Source organism: Coenobita brevimanus, chromosome 101 (assembly GCF_032717465.1).
Source record: "Coenobita brevimanus isolate Jiangsu-jjx chromosome 101, ASM3271746v2, whole genome shotgun sequence".
NCBI classification, from domain to species: domain Eukaryota; kingdom Metazoa; phylum Arthropoda; class Malacostraca; order Decapoda; family Coenobitidae; genus Coenobita; species Coenobita brevimanus.
In genome coordinates this window covers 50,088,192-50,101,380 of record NC_137054.1, presented here as the reverse complement: position 1 = coordinate 50,101,380, position 13,189 = coordinate 50,088,192, and the positions used below count along the sequence as shown (strand labels likewise).

Sequence of the window (13,189 nt, the reverse complement as noted above, 5' to 3'; positions counted from 1 at the left end):
CAGGAAGAGGGTTGGTGATAGGACAGAGCCCTGAGGAACACCACTGTTGATAGATCTAGGGGAAGAACGATGGCCGTCTACAACAGCGGCTATAGAACGACCAGAAAGGAAGCTAACGATGAAGGCACAGATAGAAGGATAGAAACCGTAAGAGAGCAGTTTGGAAATTAAAGATTTATGCCAGACTCGATCGAAAGCCTTTGAGATGTCAAGTGCAATGGCAAAGCTTTCGCCAAAGTACCGAAAGGAGGATGACCAGGAGTCTGAAAGGTAGGTGGGAAGATCGCCAGTGGAGCGTCCCTGACGGAACCTGTACTGACGATGAGAAAGGAGGTTGTGATAGGAAAGATGCCTTAAAATTTTTCAATTAAGAACAGACTCGAAAACTTTTGAGACACAGGATGTTAAAGCAGTTGGGCAATAGTTAGAGGGTTGGGAATGGTCACCCTTCTTTGGGACTGGCTGATTGAGAGCAAACTTCCACCAAGAAGGAAAGGTACAAGTTGACAGACAAAGGCAAAAGAGTTTGCCTAGGCAGGGTGTAAGCACAGAAGCACAGTTCTTGAGAACAACAGGAGGGACTCCATCAGGCCCATATGCCTTGTTAGTATTGAGGCCAATGATGGCAGAAAATACATCAGCTGAAGAAATTTTAATGTCAGCCATGAGGAAGTCAGTGGGGGGAAGTGATGGAGGAACAGCACCGGAATCGTCTAAGGTGGAGTTGGAGGAGAAAGTCTGAGCGAAGAGATCTGCTTTATCAGTAGAAGAAGTAGCAACAGAACCATCAGAGTAGAAAAGAGGAGGGAAGGATGATGAGGTAAAGTTGTTAGAAAGGTTTTTGGCAAGGTGCCAGAAGGAGTGGAAAGAATTCGAGTTGGAGAGTTGAGAGCATGTAGTACGGAGGAAAATATTTTTAGCAGAGCGAAGAACAGACTTAGCACAATTCCGGGCGGAAACGTAAAAATGATGTGATTCAGGGGTGGGTTGGCTCCGGTACCTTTTGTAGACCTCTCCTTGTTGCGAACAGCATTAGAACAAGCATGATTAAACCAAGGCTTTCCTGCATTAGTCAGAGGATATGAGAAAGGACTATGCTTCCATGCCCGAGAGAATAATCTCCATAATGCGCAAGGGACACTCAGATGGCTCCCGGCCATGGAAGCAATAATCATTGCAGGGAAAATCAAAGAAGTGCTGCCTGAGGTCCTCCCAATCCGCAGCTCCAAAATGCCACAGGCGACGTTTCCCTGGAGGGTCCACAGGCCTTACCCAAGTGATAGGACAGGTTAAGGTGATAAGGTTGTGATCAGAGGAGCCCAACGGAGAGAAAAGATTAACAGTGTAAGCAGAAGGATTAGTTGTAAGGAAGAGGTCAAGTATGTTGGAGCTCTCTCCAAGGCAGTCTGGGATACGGGTAGGGTGCTGTACAAGCTGCTCTAGGTCATTAAGGATAGAAAAGATGTAGGCTTGTTCACCAGGTGGATCAGTGAAAGGAGAGGAGAACCAAAGGTGGTGGTGAACATTGAAATCTCTTAGAATGGAGATTTCAGAGAAGGGAGAAATAGATAGAATGTGTTCCATCGTAGAAGTAAGATAGTTGAAGATTTTTTGATAGTCAGTAGAATTAGGGGATAAGTAAACAGCACAGATATATTTAGTCAGAGAATGACAGGAAAGCCGAAGCCAGAGTGTAGAGAATTCAAAAGAATCGAGTTCAGGAACACGAGAGGAAGATAAGTCGTTGCGTATATATACATAACAGCCACCTTTGGCTTTGAAATGAGTATAGAGAAAGTAGGAGGATACAGAAAAGGGTTTGCTGTCAGTTGCCTCAGACAGCTGAGTCTCAGTTAGAAAAAGGTGAGGTTTAGAGGTGGTGCTCAACAGAGTGAAAGTTAGAGGAAAGGCTTGAATGTTGCAGAAATGAAGAAGAAGAGAGTCAGACAGTGGTTCCAGGCACCTCGAGTCGTCACCGGGAGAGGGGCAGAAGGTGGGGGCATTTATGGTCACCCTCCCCCTGGGGACCCTGAGGCTGGGTGATAAGATGCCATGATTTTTTTTTATTTTGGAAAAGGAAGTGTAGTGTGTACTGTGCATGTAGTTTGATGTAGATAGAGAAATTTGTGTTGGAGAGAATGCTGGCCTACTCTCTGTGTAACTGAGACACTGAAAAAGTTCAGCAAAAGGTGATGGTCAGGAACTAGTCCTGAGGGCTGATGAAACGGGAGCTCCAGCACTCCCTATCATCAGCTTTCCATCCGCTTTGGGAGTACAATACTGCCCTGCTTGACTGGTGCTGCAGTCTTGCCGTGTGTTAGACTCCGAATGGCCATGTTGAAACAACTCACAGTGACTGGGGGACTTTTGATGTTAGGTAGAGAGGTGGACTGCCACTGTAGCCGAGCATGTACTTGTGACTTGTTGTCTGTGTTTGATGGTGGTAGCAGTTGGGAAAGACTTAGCCCGGTGGCCCCACAACATAGGACATTCTGTGGGGATGTGTACAGACCTTGTTACACTGCTTGTGGGTTACGGTCATATTACTTGGGTGCTGGAGGTTTGTTGGGAGTGATTAGACGAGTGCGCGGCTTTGTTCATTCAGTTCAGGGGAGGACGGACATTTTAGCTCTGGTTGTGGGTTGTGGACTACTTCTCACTCATGGCTTGAGCTCAGCAGTCATGATACCGAATGTTTGGACATGTCGGCTGGCCAGCTGAAGTTCTCAGGGACTAAAAGTCCCTGGATTAGCAAGTAAATTCAGATAATGGTTTAATAGAGCCAAGGTCCAGCATTGGGATAATGAACACGTCCGGATACTGAGCGTGCAGATAAATGAGGGACTACTCTAAATATACTGTCACCGCTCGCGTAATGCAGGAATATTGTACCCTGAAGCTCCCGCTTTATGAAGGCTCCACATTATAGGACCACAAGTTTACATGTTAATGATTTTGTGGTACCCAAGCCAACCTCAAGTTCAGCTTTTGGGGCAGTATGCAGAATTTTTTTTTCCAGGGCATTTACGTACCTAATAAAGACTTCATTATATACAAACACTAGAGGATTCCCCGCCTTCAGTGGACGAGGTTGTGGGCTTGCTGGAGGGAGGTGGAGTAGAATTCCGTGGCCAAAAAAAGGGCAAAGAGTACACAGTGCATGTGTACAGCCAGAGCAAGGGGAGAGGGAGGGCTCAACTGGGGCAGGAATGCTCAGTGGACCGTGGCAACACCTCACCCAGATACGTGACAGGCATACATTATTGGCTGATGCAACCCGCGCTATGACTAACACTGGCCATGTTGTGTTTGTTCCCACCTTGTTTTAACTCTGTTTTTCCACGTTATGACTGTTTGAACCATAATTTGGGGCTTCTGGCTGTGTTTATCGTCACAACGTAGTACAGTTTTCAAAAAAATAGCCAGCTTTCTCCACCCACGTTATGTCTATCATTTTCGCCTTGTGACCATTTTTTGGCCTCAAATTTTGCCTTCCGTGTTATGTGAGTTTCACGCACTAGGATCGCATGTGTTGTGAGCGGTGACTGTATATATGTATGTATAAGAGAGAAGTGGAGGAACGATTGGGCAAATATGAATTGGAGCAGATGGGGGACGTGGAAGGTGTGTGCAGGATATTTACAGAAGAAATATGTGCAGCGTGTGATGTGGTGTGTGGGATGAAGAGAAGATGGAGGGGTGTGCAAGGAACAGTGTGGTGGAATGAAGAGGTGAGACAGGCTGTGGCACAAAAGAAGAAAGCTTACAATGAATGGATGAGTAATAGGGGCGTGGAAGAAGTTGAGAGGCAAAGAGAGAGTTATATGTAGAAAGAGAGAGATGAGAAGATTAGTAAGAGAGAGTACGAAGAGAGTGGATGAGGAATTTGGAAGGAACTTGAGTGTAAAGTGAAGGGATTGTAAGAAAATGTTCTGGAAAGAGGTGAAAAGAGTAAGACAGGGTGGAAGTGAAGTTAGCAGGGGAGTGAAAGATAAAAATGGTATATTACTAGTGGAGAAGGGAGAAAAAGTGAGCAGATGGAGATAACACTTTAAGGAATTAATGAACATAGAGGATGGAAGTAATGCGAGTATAAGTGGCTGGGGAATGGCTGGGAGAAGGAGGGAGGTGAGAAGACAGGAAGAAATCATTAGGATAGAAGTTGTGGAAGCAATGAAGAAAGTTAAATTGGGGAAAGCCCCAGGAATTGATGGAGTGTGTGGTGAAATGTTGAAGCATGGGGGAGGGATAGTAGTAGAATGGATGTGGAAAATGTGCAGATTGCCCTGGGAGGAAGGTAGAGTCCTGGAGGATTGGAAGTCAGGTATAATTATTCCCTTGTACAAAGGAAAAGGGGAAAAAGAAGTGTGTGGTAATCATAAGGGCATCTGTCTTCTTAGTATAATAGGAAAAGTGTATGGTAGGATACTTATTGACAGAGTTAGAGAAAGAACAGAGGAATTAGTTGGAGAAGAACAGGGAGGCTTCAGGAAGGGAAGAGGTTGTGTAGATCAGATATTCATTCTTAGATCTTTAGTGGAAAATTTTCTAGAGAAGGGAAAGAAGTTGTATGCGGCTTTCATGGATTTGGAGAAAGCATATGACAGGGTGGATAGACAATGATTGTGGAAAGTATTAAGAATATATGGAGTTGATGGGAAGTTGTTGAATGCTGTGAAGAGTATGTATGATGGTGCTAAGGCTGCAGTGCGTGTGGATGGTGAACTGAGTGAATTTTTCTCTTTGAAGGTTGGATTGAAACAGGCATGTGTCATGTCTCCATGGTTGTTCAATCTGTACATGGATGGGGTAATAAAAAAGGTACAAGGTAGGGTATTGGATGTTGGAGTGGCCCTGGTGAGAGAGGGTAGTGTTTGGAAACTCCTTGTACTGTTGTTTGCAGATGATACTGTGTTGTTGAGTGAAGACGAAGGGGAGCTGCAAGGCTTGTTGGATGAGTTTGGGAGAGTGTGTAAGGAATGGAATCTAAAGGTGAATGTAGGGAAGAGTAAAGTGGTGGTCTTTGAGAGAGGTGAAGTCAGTGAATGTACAGCGAGATTGGATGGTGAGGAATTGGAAAATGTGAGTACGTTTAAGTACAGGTAACTGGCACGGAACACGTGGGTTTCGTTCCTACCATGCTGTGTTAGGTGCGAAATCGCGTATATTTAAACTACTCCGTATTTTGCTCCCTAGACCCCCCAAATGTGTTGTTTTGCTGTTATCTGTCACTGGTAATCAATAGAAAGCGCTTTAAGTGGTTAGGTTTATTTAATGTTATAACTCACAAATACAGTACTCCACAGCAAAACTTCAACACACAAATACTGTACGTAAACACAAGGAAACATTCCGACGCCGATCATAGGTAATCATATAAATCAGGTTAACTGGTACCAGTGCTTTAACTTACAAGTACATACCAGAACAGTACATATTTAACTTAGAAATGCAGTACTGTGATAACGAATGATTTCAGTACATAATATGTTAGGAATGGCTGGAAAAAAAATGTTATGAATACATTTTCACCTTTTTGATATACAGTAATCCCGCATATTTCGCGGTAGTTACGTTCTTGTAACCCCCGCGAAAAGTCAATTCCGCGAATACTCTATTAACAATTGAAAACTTGCACTTGTGTCCACCATGCTGCCCATCAGACAGTCCATGTCCATACTGACTGCGAGACAATTCGCCATCAGACAGTTCCCCGTCAAAACATGGACGATTCCCCTTCAGAACAATTCGCACCCTGGACGATTCCCCGCCATTCTATAAATATACTAATCAATACTTTCATCAATATACTTATTATTAATTAATCAATACTTTAATAACTATATTTCAGGGGGATCCAGCAAAGTCTATGTTCAGTAACGTAGGTTCTGGATATTATTTATTAGTTGCACCTTTAGTCAATAATTAACTTGTTTCTTCCTCGCTGTAGTCGCCTTTGAATTATATTCTAGCGTCACCCATAGCTATCCTCATTAATGAAGGCGAATTGTTTTGTGTTTGTTGTGACTGCGAATTGTCCCGAAACCTCCATACTCATCCCAAAATACCTTCTTACAAGATTGAAAGCACATACTCCATTATGAAGGAAAAACGTAAACACCGTACTGTAATACACAATTATCTACACATTTATTAACAAAACAGTACAAAATAAAAAGATGCATTAACTGGTGATAGCAAATACTCCCACGGTCGTTTCTTAGCTTGTCCAGTAACACAATTTTCTCTGCTAAGGTCATAACTTGATCGTTTTGTCACTTTGGAGTTCTTACTAATTGTATTATTAGCCTTTGGTGAGGCTGGCTTACGTCCTGGGGCCATGTGGAAAGCAAGTGGGAGGCAAGAGGCTCATATCATAGTGTGGTTACAACCACAACAACCACTTAAGGCAGTCAGGCGTGGACTGAAGAATGCGGGGCAGAGAGCAGTGTTGCCATATCCAAACAACGAAATTATGCTAGGGCAATGAAAAAATTATGCTAGATTGAGCATATTTGTTCCAAGTAAAAAATGAATTATGCTAACTTGAAGCTAAATGATAAAATTCTATACATATTAGTGCAACAAATTAATTATGTATTGTTTACTATGAAAATATTAAAATGAACCTACATTCAGTAAGAGGATAATTATATGTATCTACCCATACTGCTTTTTTCCCACGAAACTTACGTTTTTCTGATGGATTTTGATGTGATTCGTTCGATTTTGAGCATCATTTCCGTCCGAAATAACCAGATTTTGAGATATGACCCCCCCCCCATCCCCCTGAAATAATGAGGGATCTTTGGGGAATCAGGGGTTATAGGGAGGGGGGGAAACACAGAAAATGGTCATTTCCGACTGAAATGAAGCTGAAAATCGAATGAATCATACCAAAATCCATCGGAAAAACCTAGGTTTCATGGGTAAAGTACAAAGCTCAAACTTATCCTAACCTAACCGAACCTAACCTAAAACCTAACCTAACCTAATCCAACCTAACCTAACCTAATCCAACCTAACCTAACCTAACCTAATCCAACCTAACCTAACCTAACCTAATCCAACCCAACCAAGCCCAAACTGAAAGTAACCAACTATTCAAACATCTTACCTTATTCGTCTCTCTCTTTCTCTCTCTGATTTGTAGCTTTTATAAAATTATTCTAAAAATATTCCATTCCATTCTAAATTATGCTAGAATGATTCTAAAACTTCTAATATGCTAAAAAATATTCCAGACTCGAAAATTTGATCAAAATTATGCTAAAAGAATAAAATTGTGCTAGATATGGTAACACTGGCAGAGGGGCCACGGGAAAGGGACAGAGGGTGGCGTGAGTTTACCGCGCTACAATTGGAAGCTGCGGGAATTTCAAATTTTTTGTTTTCTGTATATTCAAGGATATTTTTGTTGAACTTATTAATGCAAAGAAAATCCGCGAGAGGGCAAAACCGTAGACAAAAAATCCGCAAAAAATGCGGGATTACTGTACGTTTATGGTAGTTTCGAGTTATTTTTTACGTTATCGTTGTGCCTATGCTTGGAAAAGGGAGCGAAAGAGTTGAATTTTCAGTCCTAAATGAGAAAACTGCACGTCCTCCAAGGCTAGACTCTGCCACTTGAGAATAAAGTGGAGGGTCAGTCCTATTAGCAATAAGGAAGTAGTGTCACAACTTCCAGCTCTCACACCACGAGAATGGCTAAAAATAGAATCGTAATGCAGTTTCAGAACTAACATTAAGTCTAATTATTACGAATACAGATACAAAGCAGAAAGAAATACGTTTACAGACGGGGAAAACGTACTTCTTCCGTGTTCATCTTTCTCTATCATTTTACGTTCATCATTTTACCTTGTTATTTTCGCAATATATATTGCTCTCTCGTAAACAGGGTGGTTGTTTGTGTTTTGCAAGGGAGGAAAAAGATTGTATTTTCTGTCTAGGTCGAGATAATGGGTGTAACTATGTGTGGTTAGGCATGGCCACGAGCGAAAAAAATCGTACATCCACTCATCACGATAGCAGGTGGTGAACTGACAGACTATACATGAGACGGTGAAGTCAAGGTCAGTCTCATGTCCCAGATTTTCGTTCACTTCCCGAAAGTTTTCAGTTTTCTGCACGTTGCATTGCATCAAATGATCCAAACCATTACAGCAAACCTGAGCAAATAGGTAAAGATACGAAGACAAAAATGTATTTTTCTCTTATCATAAGTCTTTAACGAACAAACAAAAAAGGCAATATTCCGACGCCGAGCATGGGTAATCATATAAATCAGGGTAACTGGTTACAAGGCTATTTAACCCGCGCTGTCCCGAGGACGTACTTCCACGTCCTCACGTTTTGTCACAGCTAATCCCGAGGACGTACTTCAACGTCCTGCAATTGCAAGGTTCATAATTTCCACAATTTTCAATTTTCGCGAGTCATTTTTGGTACGTATACACGGGACACCTTCCTCAACAAGATGCCAGGCAGAGACAATGCCTTACCTAGCATGACCTCCCCCCCCCCCCTGCATGCCCTTTTCTCAGCAATTCACCTGTTATCAGTGACCTGGCCAGTATAACCATGTCATGCCACGGTACGAAATTCAGGGCCAGAGTGATTCCCCAATCAATGACAATGTGGAGGACAAACTTTACATAGCATTAGAGGAAGAAACAGTTAGAAATGATGATCAGGTAATGTGGCAAAAAAAGGTCAGGTATTAGTGAGTGAAACAATGCTTATAATGCCTATATTACTGCTTGAAAACCAATATACTCTTGTACTACATATAAATTCGTAACAGTAAATAATAAATACCGTTTATGAGTGGTGTGAAATTGTTATCCTCCCATAGAACTCGTTTTCTTTGGTGCCAGCCTGATAGAAAACCCAGTAAGGTAAAGAGGCTCTCCTACCTGTAATGAGTATTTTAAACCTCAGGTGAGCGATTTCTCTATGAATTTTCGATGTTTCTCACCAAAAGCGAAAAATGGAATATTCTGACGCCTATCTGGTAAACTGGTTATAAGACTTTATTTCTTGCTTTAACGTTATTTAAAGGGAATATTCTGACGCCTATCTGGTAAACTGGTTATAAGACTTTATTTCTTGCTTTAACGTTATTTAATAGTACTTTAAGTTGCACATAAACTTACCAGAACAGTACAATACTGTAAATATTTAACTTACAAATACTGTGCTACTGTACTCGGGAATGTCTCACTCACTGAATAATTTCCAGCCTAGATCGTCACATAATCAAAACAAACCACGCGCTGTGGTGACGTTCGAGGATTTGATCTTTCAAAGGCCTCTCCTGCGTTAATTTGTAGTTTTCATAATGGTTCTTTAATCTTACATTGTCTTATATGTATCCCAGCCCTTACCGTGTATAATTGCGAGCGCGTTCCGTGAGATCGTGTTCCGTGCGAGTTACCTGTACTTGGTTAGTGTGATGAGTAAGGATGGACGTTTGGAGGGTGAAGTGCTTGAAAGGGTACAGCAGGGAAGAAAGGTTGCTGGTTCTTTGAAAGCAGTGATAAGAAGCAGGGAAGTGAGCTTGGAAGTGAAAAAGTTACTACATGACAGTATTGTGATACCAACTCTAATGTATGGAAGTGAAGCTTGGATGTTTTTGGAAGGACACAAATCAAGAGTGAGAGCAGTGGAAATGAGCTATTTAAGAGGAGCCTGTGGAGTCACATGGAGAGACAGGCGGACAAATGAGGATGTAAAGGAGCGTTGTGGTATGGATGTGGATGTGATAGAAAGCGTTAGGAGGAATACACTGAGGTGGTTTGGCCATGTGGAGAGGATGGAGGATGAAAGACTGACGAAGAGAGTGTATGTGAGTGAGGTGGAGGGGGAAAGAGGGAGGGGGAGGCCGAGGATGAGATGGAGGGATGGGGTGGAGAGGTATATGAGAGAGGGGTGTGTGAGTTGGAAGCGGGGCAGTGAAATGGCGGGGGACAGAGCGACGTGGAGGTGATTTGTTTGTGGCCACCCTGAATGGGATTGAGGCGTTTGGCAATAGATAGATAGATAGATAGATATGTATATATATACTATATATATATATAGATATATATATATATTATGTGTATATATATATATATATATATATATATACACAGTATACACACACACACACACACACACACACACACACAGGCATAGCTAGTTTAACGATCTAATTAGTTAGGTAAAACTTCATCGTGAAGCAGGGTATCGTATATCGGGGTACTTTTAACATGTATTTCAATGTGCACCGTTTACCAGCCTTGGGTTTCCCCCCAAACCAAGTCCTAAACCAACCCAGATGAGCCCAAAAATGTTTAAAGACAATCTGAACAGCCTATCAGCTGTCAAGGAAACTAACCTAAGCCTAACACCTGTAAATACAGTGCTCCCGTAACATCCAAAGGGGTTAGGTAACAGGGACACCCGTGAATGTTAAAAATCCGCGGATATCTACTGCCCCCCTTAAAAACACCCCTGGACCCCCCTCAACCCTTTGGCTGCAGTGGCTGTGAAGACAGCGTACTGATTGTGCTCATTGTGGAGAAATAGGGAAAAATTTGTGTTTTCATCTTGTGTTTTAACCCTCTTTTCTTCAGTCGTGAGAGTTAAGATTTTTTGTCAGACAAACGTCAATCTTTCCGCTATTGTTTGCAACAAACTGCATGTCTGTATGCACTCCAAGCACAGAGAACTTTTTGAGAGAATACAAGGTGTGTTTTGACTGTCTGATGCAAGAAATAGCCCAGGCAGGTGGAAACTCCATCAAATCACAAGATTTTTTCCTTACAAAATAGGGTTACAGCAACGTTACCTCATCACAATAATTGCAGTAATGAAAAATAAAACATTTCTAGCCAGTCTCCTATGATTTTGTTACGATATTCCTGTGTTTATGTTAGACTTTAGGAAAACAGTAGAAACAGTAATGATGTTAGGAAAATCATTACAAACTTTATCAAACTTCTTGAATGACTTTTATTACCACTTACTTTTCTAAACCTTATTGATGTAGTGTCATGAGTCATTTCATAGCATTGCTGCACAGTTTGCAACCGCAAAAATATTCACTAGCTAATGCGCTTAGCATCATGACTTCTCTGATTATCGCAAAAATATCACTAAATCACTTGTATTTTATAACAGTAATTCACAATATAATATAAAATAACACTTTCAGCCACTCTGGTATGATTTCTGTGTGATTTGAGTGCATATTACGTACGAGAGAGAGGGGGGGGGGCACCAGACCGATTTAGACCAGCTTATCGAGGGGTGCGAGGGAGAGAGGAGGGGTGGGGGCAGCAATCTGGTTCAGACTAGCTCATTGAGGGTACATGGAAGAAAATAAATACTCCCAGCCTTTCCTAATTTTTCCCCTGATGAATTAATGGCATAAATAAATGAAGTGGCCAAAAGGAAGAGTGTTATATTTGATTCACTGGGTAATTCTCTCACTAAAACAGCCATGAACTGTGCTTGGGATAATGTTACATTGCAGTGAACAGTGTCAGCAGAGTTCAGTGAGGTAAAATATTTTAGTACATCCAGCCATGGTACTATATCCACCTACAGATATTTAAAACCATTTGTTATATCCACCCGCGGATATTTAAAACCGTGTATGTTAAAAATGTGGATGTTAACCCCTTACCCGCGGGGCGTCACTTTCGTGACGCTTGGGAGCAGGGGATCATACCACGGGGCGTCACTTTTGTGATTCTGTGTTATATTGAATTCACCCGGGCTTTCAAGTGGTGGCTTGTATCATCTATCAGTACTGCCAGTGTCCAACACTAGTCAGCACTCCTAATCTCATCTGTACTCCCATCCATTGTTGACAGTTTAGCCATTTCTCCTCGTTCTTGACTCCCCTTCCTACCCCCCCTCCATTACCCTATCCTCTCGCCTGCCCGGCCGTGCTACGCTAAGTAAATCTTCCCTGGAATTTTTCACTGATTTCATCCATTGAAATAAGCCCTATGCCCTATTGTTATACCAAATAATATATACAAGAAAGAAATAAGGTAAGTGAGAGTGCCATACACCTGGAATTGGCTAATTATCACCTGACAACACCTCACGTGCACTTGTTCGCTAATTTTCGCTGTTTATTTCCCCCTGAAATATCCCGTGTAATCTATTTTCGTAATAAATATACATATAAGGAGGGAAGGGAGAAGCCTAAGTGATATTTACATTCACCTGGAACTATCTAATTTATAATGTATTGTCTAGATTTCCTGCCAATCATTTCACTGCTATATATTAGCTGCTGTCAAGAGGCTAACGTTGGCAGTAATGCATTTTCCTAGGTAGGCCACCACCCCGGCCCACCCTTATCAGTTCACTCTCATCTTCCAGTGTGAAGGTATGTCTGTTTACTCTTACTAACTTCGGGGACTTTTCACCCCCATGCAAAGGGCTCTGTGACCTTTACCCCCTACTAAACCTTGTGTGGAAAGAGGTAAAGGGCTGCCAATTGATAAAAGAGTGACTACGATCTTTCTTTTGAGTAAAACAGTGCAAGTGGAATTGTAAATAATGTGTAAATAATGTGTAAACAGCAAGTGAAAGTAATGAATGTAAATATACGTGAACAGTGGAAAATAGTTTTATAAGTTACTTCAAGTGACAGTGCATAACACAGTGTAAATAAAATGAAAATATAAATAACGTAAATAAAATAGAGAACGTAAATAGAAATGTAAATGAGTAGTATTATAAGAATACGAGTATATACCCTAGGAGTAATGAAAGTGAAAGTTTCACTCTAGCATGTCTGAATACTATGAGTTATGAGAGTGAAGGTGAAAGTGACATTCACTCTCAATGCTGGTATACAAGACGAGAAAGTGAATGCTATGTATTTTATTGAAAGAAATTAAATCCCTACAGTGACAATAAACTAATACTTCTGAAGGAAACTTATGGATAAAGACTGTAGATATATATAAGTGTTATATAGTAATAGAAATATAAAGTGTGAGGGGTTTTATGAATAATAAATGACAGAATACCAACAGCGAACTAGCGCAAGTGGGAAGGTCATACGCGCTCGTAATTTTCATTGCTTTCACAGTGGTTTTTATTTGGAGTATGGATCCCAAACTACTTGATAATCATGAGTAGTGTTTATAGTGTTAATATCTGGCTGTGGTAATCATAT

At 41.5% G+C, this 13,189-nt stretch overlaps 1 protein-coding gene across 1 annotated transcript in view; it reads left to right on the top strand.

The window, feature by feature from the left end:
* LOC145415093 (G protein-coupled receptor kinase 2-like) overlaps positions 1-13,189 on the top strand; it is an 831,927-nt gene that overhangs the window by 208,121 nt on the left and 610,617 nt on the right. The window lies entirely within an intron of this gene.